We start from the raw sequence: 12,896 nt of genomic DNA on the forward strand, positions 1-12,896 counted from the left end.
CTTCACTTTCGCCTTCACAAGCTAGTGATCAGATATCTCACCATCTGCCCCTCTTAGCACATTTACATTCAAAAGTCTCTCTTTTACACGCCTGTTAATTAGTATTTAATGCAGTAATGCCCGCTAACCATCTCTCCTCCTCATGTACGTTTCATTCACAATACTGAATATCTAATACCCCTTAGTTATTTCCTCAGCCTTCACATTACTCACCTTCGTATCAACATCACAAATCAAAACTGCAGACACACGCACTCAGTTGCTTCCAAAACACTTGCCTCTCTTGATCTCTCTTCTCATGGCCAGGTTCATAAGCACTAATAATTACCCATCTCTCAACATCCACATTCACTTATACCCATATCTATCTAGAATTTACTTCCTTAGACTCTTTCACACACTCCTACAACTTCTGCATCAAACTAATGCTATTCCTTCCATAGCTTTTGTCCTCTCACCAACCCTAGTTTTACTCTTAAGACATTTCCAAACCATTCTTGCTCTTTACTCTTGAGCTTTGTTTCATCTAGACCCAGAAAGTCCAATTTTTTTCCCAAAACATACTACCTATCTCTATTCTCTTCTCACCTTCGTTACATCCACACACATTTAGACTCCCAAACCATAGCCTTCGAGGATGATGAACACTCTCCACGTGGCTCCTTCTTCTATTCCCTCTTTTCTGAAATGGAAATACAGAAAAGGAGAGGAGGATACCAGCCTCCCCCTCCCACTCCTTTTAGTCGCCTTCCACGACACGCAGGGAAAACGGAGGTAGAGTTCTTTTTTATCTACTCCAGGGATACATGAATATAGCGTTACTTAGCCTTGATTTGGTCATTCTATTGCCCGTGCCGTAGCAGCTAACATTTAGAAAAATGTATCGTATGCTACCACTTAAAGTGTTCAGTTTCTTGTAGAACAAAAGGTTCCCTGATGTTCTAGTCCATTGCTGAAGTTATGAGAAGGATGTTAGTTTTACGATGCTTTGATTGGGAGTTACGAAACAACGGTATTCTCGTTGTTCTGAGTCAATCAGATTTTAGTCTGCCGTCTTAGATTCTCTCTCTCTCTCTCTCTCTCTCTCTCTCTCTCTCTCTCTCTCTCTCTCTCTCTCTCTCTCTCTCTCTCTCTCGTCCCTCTTTATCCCAACACTGAAAAAGCGGAAAGATTCCTTCAGAATGCGCATCAAGATGCATTGTTGCCACAACCTAATTCCCACTTCCCAGAGAGGCTTGCATGACGTGCCTTACTTGCCACATGTGGTGGTGACGGTGGTCGTCAGTAAACTAATAACTGGGCTAGTTATGCTCTCCTACGATGTTAGGCAGGAGCGTATACTCATGTGCTCAGTGCCATCGATGTTGAAGAAGACCATACACACATGTGCTCAGCACCATCGATGTTCAGGAGGAGCACACATTCACGTGCTCAGCACCATCGATGTCGAGGAGGACCATACACACATGTGCTCAGTGCCATCGTATAGACTAATTTCCCCATGCAGGCTGCTGCGGAGGTCTGCATTATGACCTGATGAATGATACAATATAGATGGTTGTAATTGCAAAATGCCTTCCACCGTTGCATTTTGCAGATGCCATAACAGGTGTCGCTTGGTAGTGGAGACTTTATCAAAGATCTGACCTCAGAAGAAATCAAGTGGGGATGTGTGTAAAGATCCATCGAGTATGGAAGCCATTCTATCCTTCCTCTGTGGCTCATCCAACGTTCCGTAAATGGTTATTACAATATCCAGTGTGGCAGGTTACGATGCTGGTGCTATTGCTGCAGGCTAGTAGATGGACGTTCACACAGTAGTAGTCCTGTGTTCACTAGGGTAAGGGGTTCAGATAGTCCTGCCCATCTGGGATATCCCAGGGAAAAAAAAACAAACCGGGACCAGCGAAATCCTTTCAAACAGTGCTCGGAGCGGCACAATATATCTGATTTTTTTTTAATCCTTGCCGGCATGGCCCCACTTATAGGCACCTTGGATGAAAGGAAACTATAGAGTATGAAAAAAAGGTTGAGGAAATCGGTTAGAACTCCTCAGATGTTGGTAGGCATGAGCTTTAAAGGCAGAAGGGCTGTAGTAGGAGGGAAAGTCTAAGGAAGGAAGAGAATTCCAAAGCTTCAGTGTTGAAGGATCCCCATGTGGTAGGTCTCTACATACAAACTATGGGAAGCGGCAGTCAGACGCATGCCCCAGGTCCGAGCCATAGTAGCAGGAACATACGTAGATGGATCTCGAGAATAGTCGTCGTAAAAATGCATTTGGAACAGCGAGAGAGCATGGACATGATGACAGTCAGAAAGAAATAGTTGAAAAGAAGTGATGACTAAGGAACTAATGAGACAGAAGGCTCTTGATTTCAGTCTAGCTAAGGAAGGACTGGAGGAAGTGCCACTCAAAAGGTGCGAGCTGTGCTCCATGACTAGGACAAATAGTACCTCTGTAGATATGCAGTAGTTGCTCACAAGAAAAATGCTTATGGCACCTAAAGGTTGGAAGCAGATTTTGTGATCCTGAGTAAGCGGAGTCTTCATGATAGAGTGGATGATATGGTTGTTATATCAGGGTGGAATTGTGATGTTTTTAAGTCTAAGAAAGGGAAACGAATGACATCTAGAACGAATTATATGGAGGGCTTGGATTTTTGCACCAGATGATTTGAACCACATTACTGTTTCCCTATTCCGAGATGATGCTCAGAACCGAATCAAGAGGGGAAATATGTTCATCTCGATAGAGAGATCGTGTGTTGAAGTGAGGAGGTCAGGGAAACCATGCTGAAACATATAGAGTGGAATCATCTGTGTAAAAGCGATTATGGCTAGCGGTTGGAATGAAAATCATTTATAAGAAGAGGAAAGGACAGAACCTTGAGGATAAGATGGGAAAGTCTCTCACTTAACGATTTCCGCGATGGACAGACGAGTTAAGCACCCGAGAAGAGAGAAGCAGAAAAGTTAAAGGAAGGAATGTTAAAAAGAAAAATACTTTTATCATATTGTCACATACTTTGCGTGTATAGATCGCCACGACAGAAATTCACCCGAGTCCCTGGTAGAGGAGGACCAGGGATGAGCCACTTCGTAGACTTTACCCCTCGAAAGCCATAGTGGTAATGTTAAAGAAGGGAACGGGATCCTAAGTGTTTGAGAAGGTAGGAGTTGAGGAGAGTTAAGGATCTCAGCTTGTGTGCTTTGGGGCTGTCATTTTACAGTTGGTATCAGACTTATCTACTGCATTTTTCCCCTTTAGTTTGTGTATGGTGGATACCTTTAGATTATGTTATCAGCACGTGTTTAAAATGATTTTGTACTCGTTCAGGAATGGTGGCGCAAACTGAAGGTTTGAACACTCTTCACCCTCTGCGAATATTCTTAAAAAAGTGAAATGATATTTCTTATCAAATATCGCGACGTGTCTTTTCTATATCATCACATCAGAAGATATAGCTCGAACCGCCTTCAAAGGCTCTGCATATAAGCTGTAGGCATGAGTAACCGTGGTCCATATATTTGTTACATCTCCCACATGGCATTGCATTCTCCAGATCCATAAATGCCACATGTGAATCTTTCTCTATCTTTAAGTAGTTCTCATATGAATACTTCATACCAAGCACCTGATCCACACTTTCTCTACCACTCCTGACACGACATTACTCCTCTCGAGTCTCATAGTGTATGCATGCCACCACTTGTTCGTTGTTTCCACCATTAGCGAGGCAGCAGCAGGAGCAGACGACAGAGCCTTACAGGAAAACAATCTCTGCTTGACTTCTTTTTCCATCACTTATTTTAGACATTGATAAATAAGGAGGGGGAGATTTCCAACTCCCCGCCCACTCTTGCTACTATGAGTAGCATTCTTTCTCCCCTATCCCCAGGGTTGATATATATATATATATATATATATATATATATATATATATATATATATATATATATATATATATATATATGTATATGTATATATATATATATAAACATATAAACGCCCATAGATGCACATATACATACATATACACATCAACGTATACATACATATACATACACAGACACATATCTACACATGTATATATTCATACTTGCTGCCTTTACTGGTATACATTCTCTGTTTTCTTTCTTTACTGTTGAGGAGCTCATCTCTTTCCCTAAAACAAAGATGATATTATCCATCCCGAGAACAAACATGTGGAGATCGTAAATGTATCCTTTTCCTTGTTCCTAAGCGGTTAATACATAGTCCCACCTTAGCCGTCGATTTGTTTCAATAGACATAAGCCTTAGAAAGTCTGCTCACATTCTGATGGCTGTTAGGTGAATATAGAATCACATCTCAGGTGCGTAAGACAAGGGAGCAAATGGGAACTTCAGTAAAGGGCGTAAATGGGGAGGTGATAACAAGTAGTGGTGATGTGAGAAGGAGATGGAATGAGTATTTTGAAGGTTTGTTGAATGTGTCTGATGACAGAGTGGCAGATATAGGGTGTTTGGGTCGAGGTGGTGTGCAAAGTGAGAGGGTTAGGGAAAATGATTTGGTAAACAGAGAAGAGGTAGTAAAAGCTTTGCGGAAGATGAAAGCCGGCAAGGCAGCAGGTTTGGATGGTATTGCAGTGGAATTTATTAAAAAAGGGGGTGACTGTATTGTTGACTGGTTGGTAAGGTTATTTAATGTATGTATGACTCATGGTGAGGTGCCTGAGGATTGGCGGAATGCTTGCATAGTGCCATTGTACAAAGGCAAAGGGGATAAGAGTGAGTGCTCAAATTACAGAGGTATAAGTTTGTTGAGTATTCCTGGTAAATTATATGGGAGGGTATTGATTGAGAGGGTGAAGGCATGTACAGAGCATCAGATTGGGGAAGAGCAGTGTGGTTTCAGAAGTGGTAGAGGATGTGTGGATCAGGTGTTTGCTTTGAAGAATGTATGTGAGAAATACTTAGAAAAGCAAATGGATTTGTATGTAGCATTTATGGATCTGGAGAAGGCATATGATAGAGTTGATAGAGATGCTCTGTGGAAGGTATTAAGAATATATGGTGTGGGAGGCAAGTTGTTAGAAGCAGTGAAAAGTTTTTATCGAGGATGTAAGGCATGTGTACGTGTAGGAAGAGAGGAAAGTGATTGGTTCTCAGTGAATGTAGGTTTGCGGCAGGGGTGTGTGATGTCTCCATGGTTGTTTAATTTGTTTATGGATGGGGTTGTTAGGGAGGTAAATGCAAGAGTTTTGGAAAGAGGGGCAAGTATGAAGTCTGTTGGGGATGAGAGAGCTTGGGAAGTGAGTCAGTTGTTGTTCGCTGATGATACAGCGCTGGTGGCGGATTCATGTGAGAAACTGCAGAAGCTGGTGACGGAGTTTGGTAAAGTGTGTGGAAGAAGAAAGTTAAGAGTGAATGTCAATAAGAGCAAGGTTATTAGGTACAGTAGGGTTGAGGGTCAAGTCAATTGGGAGGTGAGTTTGAATGGTGAGAGGCTGGAGGAAGTGAAGTGTTTTAGATATCTGGGAGTGGATCTGTCAGCGGATGGAACCATGGAAGCGGAAGTGGATCATAGGGTGGGGGAGGGGGCGAAAATTTTGGGAGCCTTGAAAAATGTGTGGAAGTCGAGAACATTATCCCGGAAAGCAAAAATGGGTATGTTTGAAGGAATAGTGGTTCCAACAATGTTGTATGGTTGCGAGGCGTGGGCTATGGATAGAGTTGTGCGCAGGAGGATGGATGTGCTGGAAATGAGATGTTTGAGGACAATGTGTGGTGTGAGGTGGTTTGATCGAGTAAGTAACGTAAGGGTAAGAGGGATGTGTGGAAATAAAAAGAGCGTGGTTGAGAGAGCAGAAGAGGGTGTTTTGAAGTGGTTTGGGCACATGGAGAGAATGAGTGAGGAAAGATTGACCAAGAGGATATATGTGTCGGAGGTGGAGGGAACGAGGAGAAGAGGGAGACCAAATTGGAGGTGGAAAGATGGAGTGAAAAGGATTTTGTGTGATCGGGGCCTGAACATGCAGGAGGGTGAAAGGAGGGCAAGGAATAGAGTGAATTGGAGCGATGTGGTATACAGGGGTTGACGTGCTGTCAGTGGATTGAATCAAGGCATGTGAAGCGTCTGGGGTAAACCATGGAAAGCTGTGTAGGTATGTATATTGCGTGTGTGGACGTGTGTATGTACATGTGTATGGGGGGGGTTGGGCCATTTCTTTCGTCTGTTTCCTTGCGCTACCTCGCAAACGCGGGAGACTGCGACAAAGTATAAAAAAAAAAAAAAAAAAAAAAAAAAAAAAATCTCAGGTGACAGGTGTAAGTCTGATAACATCCTTACCAGAGACTGATGCTGTTTGTTACTTGAACCACAGCCTGAGTAAATCTCTCGGACCTTCATCCTATCGGTCGAACTCCTAGACTCAGAAATTCTCACAGTCACTCATATCTCTGTGGTGATTTTCTTAAGAGAATCCTGCGAGTTGAAACTGCACACACTACATACAAACTTTTATATTAATACTTTTACGGTCGACAATTGAGTAGACATAAACTATTCTCTTCCTAAGCTTGTGGCCAGAGAAACTCTCACATTTTAATGTTAATGATAAGATAATATTTACTTTCTTTTGTGGGTAGCGACACCAGACATAAAGTTCCGGATTGCTGAAATCTTTCGTTCTGAGTCTCGTGGTGAGACAAAGCCAATACTATTCTTTGTTCAGCAAAGAGACAAAGCTCTTCTCGTCTGAGATTGGTGGAGACAAAAGTGTCCATGTTTGGGCTGATGGTGAGATAAAATCGCGTCCATTCTAAAGCTATGAGGAGAGAATACTTCGTGTCTATGAAAGTGGTAAAACAAGACTTTCCAATCCTGAAACCAGTGTAAGAAATAAGATATCCATCTGTAGGGTGATGGTGACACCAAAATCTCCGTTTTGAACTTGTTGGTGAAAGAGAACCCTTCCATTCTTCGTCTGGTGGTGATGAAACAAAAGCTTACACATTCTTATACATATAACGAAACAGGAAGAATTTTGTTCTTAGGCTGGTAGTGAGACAAAATCTTTTCCATTCTTAGGTTTGTTATGAGAGAGAATGATTCATCCATTCTATACCTTTCGTCAGACTAAAGCTTTTGTTTTCTTCGTCTTGGTGTGAAACAAAAGTTTTTCCTCCTTTAGGCTAGTGTTGTAATTCAAAAAAGAAAATGAATATAAAAAGAGCTTGTCTACACATTGGCTCACCATTCTGTGGCTACTTTTGAAGACGAAGAATCGTTCAGTGTTTACATGGCGTTGGTGCAAAAACTTGTCACTTCTTACACTGGTGTAGACACAAACAACTAATCCATTCTTCGTCTGATGGTGAGGGAAACCCTCCTCCATCCTTTGAGTGGTGATGAGGCAAAAACCTCCTGCACTCTCACTCTTGGTGGCGAGACGAAGACTCGTCCATTCTAACTCTGGGTGGGAGACAATGCGGGAAGGTGTTGCGTTTACCATATTTTCTTTTTATCCCGCTGGGTAAATCCGTATTTTCCCAGGGCCATGTGTATGAAAACCTGCTGCTGCACCCAGTCTTGTTCCCTCATTTGCTTTGATTTCCCAGAGGAGGACGGTCGTCGCCGCTGCTCCAGCAGCGCGGGAAATTCATCCCCGGCTCGGCCATATTTCATCCTGGGCGGCAGGGCGACACATTCATGGCGATGGCGAGTGGCTACGACGTGACGCCTTGTTTTCATCTGCTCTAATCCATATTCAACTGTTACCTCACCACCTACGTGTGTGTGTGTGTGTGTGTGTGTGTGTGTGTGTGTGTGTGTGTTAAATCTTTATGTTTGACCGCGTGTAGTTTGTTTTTGTTTCTGTGTCTTTATATACATGTGTGTACCGTTGTATGTATACTTGTAAGTGTGTGCTTGTATGTGTTTATGTGGATGTTTATTGGAATACTCATGTGTGTGTATCGTGTGTATATTTGTATGGGTGTCTGTACTTACTTATTTTTAACTACTTATTTGTAATACACGGGGAAGGAGTTCCATATTCATGTGACCTCATCTCACGAACGTTCTCTAAAAACCATACTTTTTGAACTTCTGTATACCATATACTCCACTCATCCACTACTCTTACACTATAAAAGTATTTCTTTATCATTCTTAATATGTTTCTTGTTTGATTTCTTATCATGGACTCTGGTTGTTCTCTCAGCATTTTTCAAAAAACTAGTCACTATCTGCATAACTATTCTAGCTTATGATAATACTATTCTTTAGATAGAGACCGACATGGCACAGAAAAATAGAAATGTGTCCCAGCTAGAAACAATCGCGGGTGAAAGGAAGTAGTGAGAGAAAAAATAATGTAGAAATTTGGGATCCAAATGTTTATGTATCTGATGTTTATAATCAGATACCTCTGTCTCTTTTAGGACTCTAGCCCTTCCCTGTAGCTCAGATCTCTTAAGTCTGGTTCGATCTTTGTTGCCTTCCTCTGAACATTTTGTATCAGCTCTTTGTGCTTCCCTCAATGCGGTGACCAGAAACTAGAATCATATTCTAGTATTGATACGTACGATTGATATGTACGATACGAATAGATTGCTTAATATTTCCTCCTTTACTACTCTCCTCATGTGGGAACTTGGCTGGAGTTTAGAGACGACAGCTGCTCCTAAGTCTCTTTCATAAACAGCTACATGCAGTTTAGCTGCATAGGTCTACACAGGACATAGGTTTGCACAGAGGGAAGCATTACTTCTAAACTGGTTGGCTCAGAACCTCTTACTTTACTGCATGTCGCCTAGTTCTCTGACACCGCGCAGGTAGGTCCAATCTACACATTGGTGGTGACATAGCTGCTCCTCGCTCTTCGTATATGTACTCCTCGTAACATCTCTAGCAGCAAAGTCTGTCATGGGAAGGAGAGCATCAGGTTTTCTTGTCAGTCCAGATGATACAGGCCCTGGAAGCTGTTGTTCACGACGTATTTCTGCTCCTCTTATGTAGCAGAAGTCCTATGGTGTATACCAGCTAGTGGAACCTACTCCACAGAGTCCTTGCTGTCACGTCGAGTTGTTGGTCTTCTTTTATCGTGACAATACTGGTGAAATGTCGGCTTATATAGCTACTCGAACTGTCTCGTTTTGATAAACTATAATCTTCCAGAATGCTTCTGTTCTGTGCTGTTCTTGGCGATTATTCTCCTCATTCCACCTCGTCAACCAAGAGCACTCGGTAGATTGACATATTCCAAGTTCCAAGTTGGTGGGCGGCCACTCTTACCTGTACTAACAATTGTATCGTAGTGGCGTTGACAGAGTGAGTAAAATGATCTCGGTGATGTTTTAGTTAACATTTTGGTTGGACGGAACCTTGCGTCATATGCCCGTAGCTGAATGGAAATGGCTTCATATTATTATTACTATTATTATTATTATTATCATTATTATTATTATCATTATTATCATTATTATTATTATTATTATTATTATTATTATTATCATTATTATTATGTAATATATTTGTTATTATTATCATCATCATTATTATCATTATCATTATCATCATTACTATTATTGTTATTATTATTATTATTATTATTATTATTATTATTATTATCATTATTATCATCATTATTATTATTATATAGTAATAATAATGATAATGATTATCATTATTATTACATAATAATGATAATGATTATCATTATCATCATTATTATCATTATTGTTATTATTAGTAGTATTATCATCATAATGAAAAATTTGAACATTCTATTATCAAAGTCGGGAGAATCCCTTTTCAGAAGGTGCAAGGCCTGGACTAGGCCTAAACCCGTCTGATCGTGGCTCACACATGAAGAACTCGTCTGTAATGCTGTTGCTGGAGAATAGTTGCATATGAACGATCACCGACAAATCTCTGTGAAGGTAGTTTTCAACACTGCTTTTATCACTGGTCAACCTAACAGTAGTGGAGATAAACCAAATATTAGACTCGTGAATTGTAATGTTCTCTGTATTGCTCTTGTCAGGATAAACGAGAATGACGTCGTAACAGAAGATCATATGAAGGTAAATTGGAAAAGTTTCAATAAAACATTCAAAGTAGTAGAGGAAGCATTTGTATGAGTGCCTCACAGACGCTTATTTTGCAGTACAAAGGCAAAAATGTGAAAGAGCGATATAAAGAACTGCCTGTTTTCCAAGATAATAGAAACTCAAAGAAAACAGTAACTATATGTGTATAGATATAGTAAGCCCCGAAAACCTGCGTAGAAGACTTAGATACTTGTTCGTCAAAGTAAACGTCAATAAGAAATGTATATCGCTGAAAACAGAGAAATCGTAAACAATATCATAGTTATGATTGAAGCAAGAAGTCGATTGGTCCATTAACTGCAGATATGTGACTTGGTTCAAAACATAAGGCCTTAGAAAAGATCTGGGATTATTATTTTTTTACGTGTATATTTACCTCTAAAGACACGCTCATGTTCAGGCCCAAGTTCCATTGCTAGAAGAGTAAGGTGTTGTACAACATATTGATGCATACGTTTAAAATATAGTGTCAGCATTAAATGAATTGAAAATGAGTAGAAGGACAGGGCTATTTGAGAACAATGAAAGAAGCTCTTATTATCATAGCTTAACCCTTGACTTCTATCTTTTTTTTCTTATTTTTTGGTAACTCACTCGCTACAAAAATAATTCAGGAGTTAGAGTTTACCAGTATTGCACCGATACTCGTAAAATTTATTGAGTCCCTGTCCGGAAATTATCGCCCACTTAGCTTGCCATCCGTAGTTCTTAAATTTATGAATCATTTGAGACGAGTTGATAATGATGTTGAGGATAACCACTTAATCAACGATTCGCAATGTTGGTGTCGACGAATTAGTTCATGTCTGTAATGTCTGCCTGATATGTTTTATGATATGATAAAGTTTATTATGAAAGTAAAGCGACCGATGTTTATTTAGATTCTCGGCAAACAAGCTATAATATCCCGTATCAAAGATATCTGGCAAGAATTGTCACATGGTATGGACGATGTTTTACTTCGTTGGTTAGAAAACTGAATGACTGACCGTAAACATAGAGTAGTAATATCAGAATCGTTAACCGTGACAAGTGGTGTGCCACTGGGAACAGTCCTGGGACCGCCTCTCTCTATCATATACGTATGTTAGTTAATGACATCACTAATGGTTTTCTCTGCAAGATACTAAATTTTGCAAGCGATACTATGCTGGAGATACAATCGAAACTGAACGTCTACAACAGCTAACTTACCAAGACAAGCTGATGAACTGAGAACAAATGTGGCAAAGAATTCTAAAATCGATTCGTCAAGTTTTGCACATCGGTAGTAAAAGCGAAAATACAATAAGAATTCTGTTGAGCTGCAGAAGGTAAATAAGGAAAAAGACTTATGTGTAATATTCCCAGATAACCTAAAGCCAAGGATGCGTTGCACAGAAGCAGTAAAAGTGGCGAACAAGATTCTAAGACTCACTGGGAGGACATTCGAAATCAAGTCTTAGAAACTAATCCTCTTTTTATGTAAATCACTCTGGCGTCCCACCTTGAATCTTATGTTCACTTTGGTCACACTGGTTTAAAAAGAGTACATATAATAGAGAGAAAGCACAACGGCGAGAAGACGAGATGATTCTGCATCGAGAGCTAAATCCTACGAGAGATGTCGAGATGACAAACATGTTTAGATACGAGAACGTTTAGAGATGAGTTCACGTAGGTATTCAAAATCATCAAAGGCTTGGACGATCTTGGTATATGTAGCTTTCTGAAAATAGATTTATCTGTTTACACTTACAGTAAGGGTTATAAATTGGTGGAAAGAGACAATGTGCTTTTTCTGTAACAGGATTGTTGATATTTCTATCATAGCCGAGTGGTTAGCGTACCCAGCAATCATGCAAATGGTGTCGGGTTCTAATCCTTGCTATTGGAGAGCATTATGTGTTATATATGTATATCTATTTATCTTATTTATCATACTTTGTCGCTGTCTCCCGCGTCAGCGAGGTAGCGCAAGGAAGCAGACGAAAGAATGGCCCAACCCACCCAAATACACATGTATATACATAAACGTCCACACACGCAAATATACATACCTATACATTTCAACGTATACATATATATACATACAGAGACATATGCATATATACACGTGTACATCATTCAAACTGTCTGCCTTTATTCATTCCCGTCGCCACCCCGCCACACATAAAATGACAATCCTCTCCCCCCACATGCGCGCGAGGTAGCGATAGGAAAAGACAACAAAAGCCACATTCGTTCACACTCCGTCTCTAGCTGTCATGTATAATGCACCGAAACCACAGCTTCCTTTCCACATCCAGGCCCCACAAAACTTTCCATGGTTTACCCCAGACGCTTCACATGCCCTGGTTCAATCCATTGACAGCACGTCGACCCCGGTATACCACATCGTTCCAATTCACTTTGTTCAGTTATATATATATATATATATATATATATATATATATATATATATATATATATATATATATATATATATATATATATATATATATATATTCCTCAGTATGCAATCCGCATAAGTCATATAATTTTTATATAACTATATTATCTCTATTATTATATATAAAGTTTTTTTTTTTTTTTATTAGGCGCCCGCTCCGTTGCGAGCTAGCCAGTACACGAATATGAAATGGACTCTCCGCCAGACATAAATGGACATAATGCATCAACGCAAATCTTAACATTTTCTCTGGTACAACCAGGTCAAAGGCTTGATTAAACATGGATTCAAATAAACGGATCCTACACCCTGTAAGGCGAACACAAAATCTTTCACTACCTTTTCCCTCCAAGGTCCTGTTCTAAGT

Source organism: Panulirus ornatus, chromosome 18, assembly GCF_036320965.1.
Source record: "Panulirus ornatus isolate Po-2019 chromosome 18, ASM3632096v1, whole genome shotgun sequence".
Lineage (NCBI taxonomy): Eukaryota > Metazoa > Arthropoda > Malacostraca > Decapoda > Palinuridae > Panulirus > Panulirus ornatus.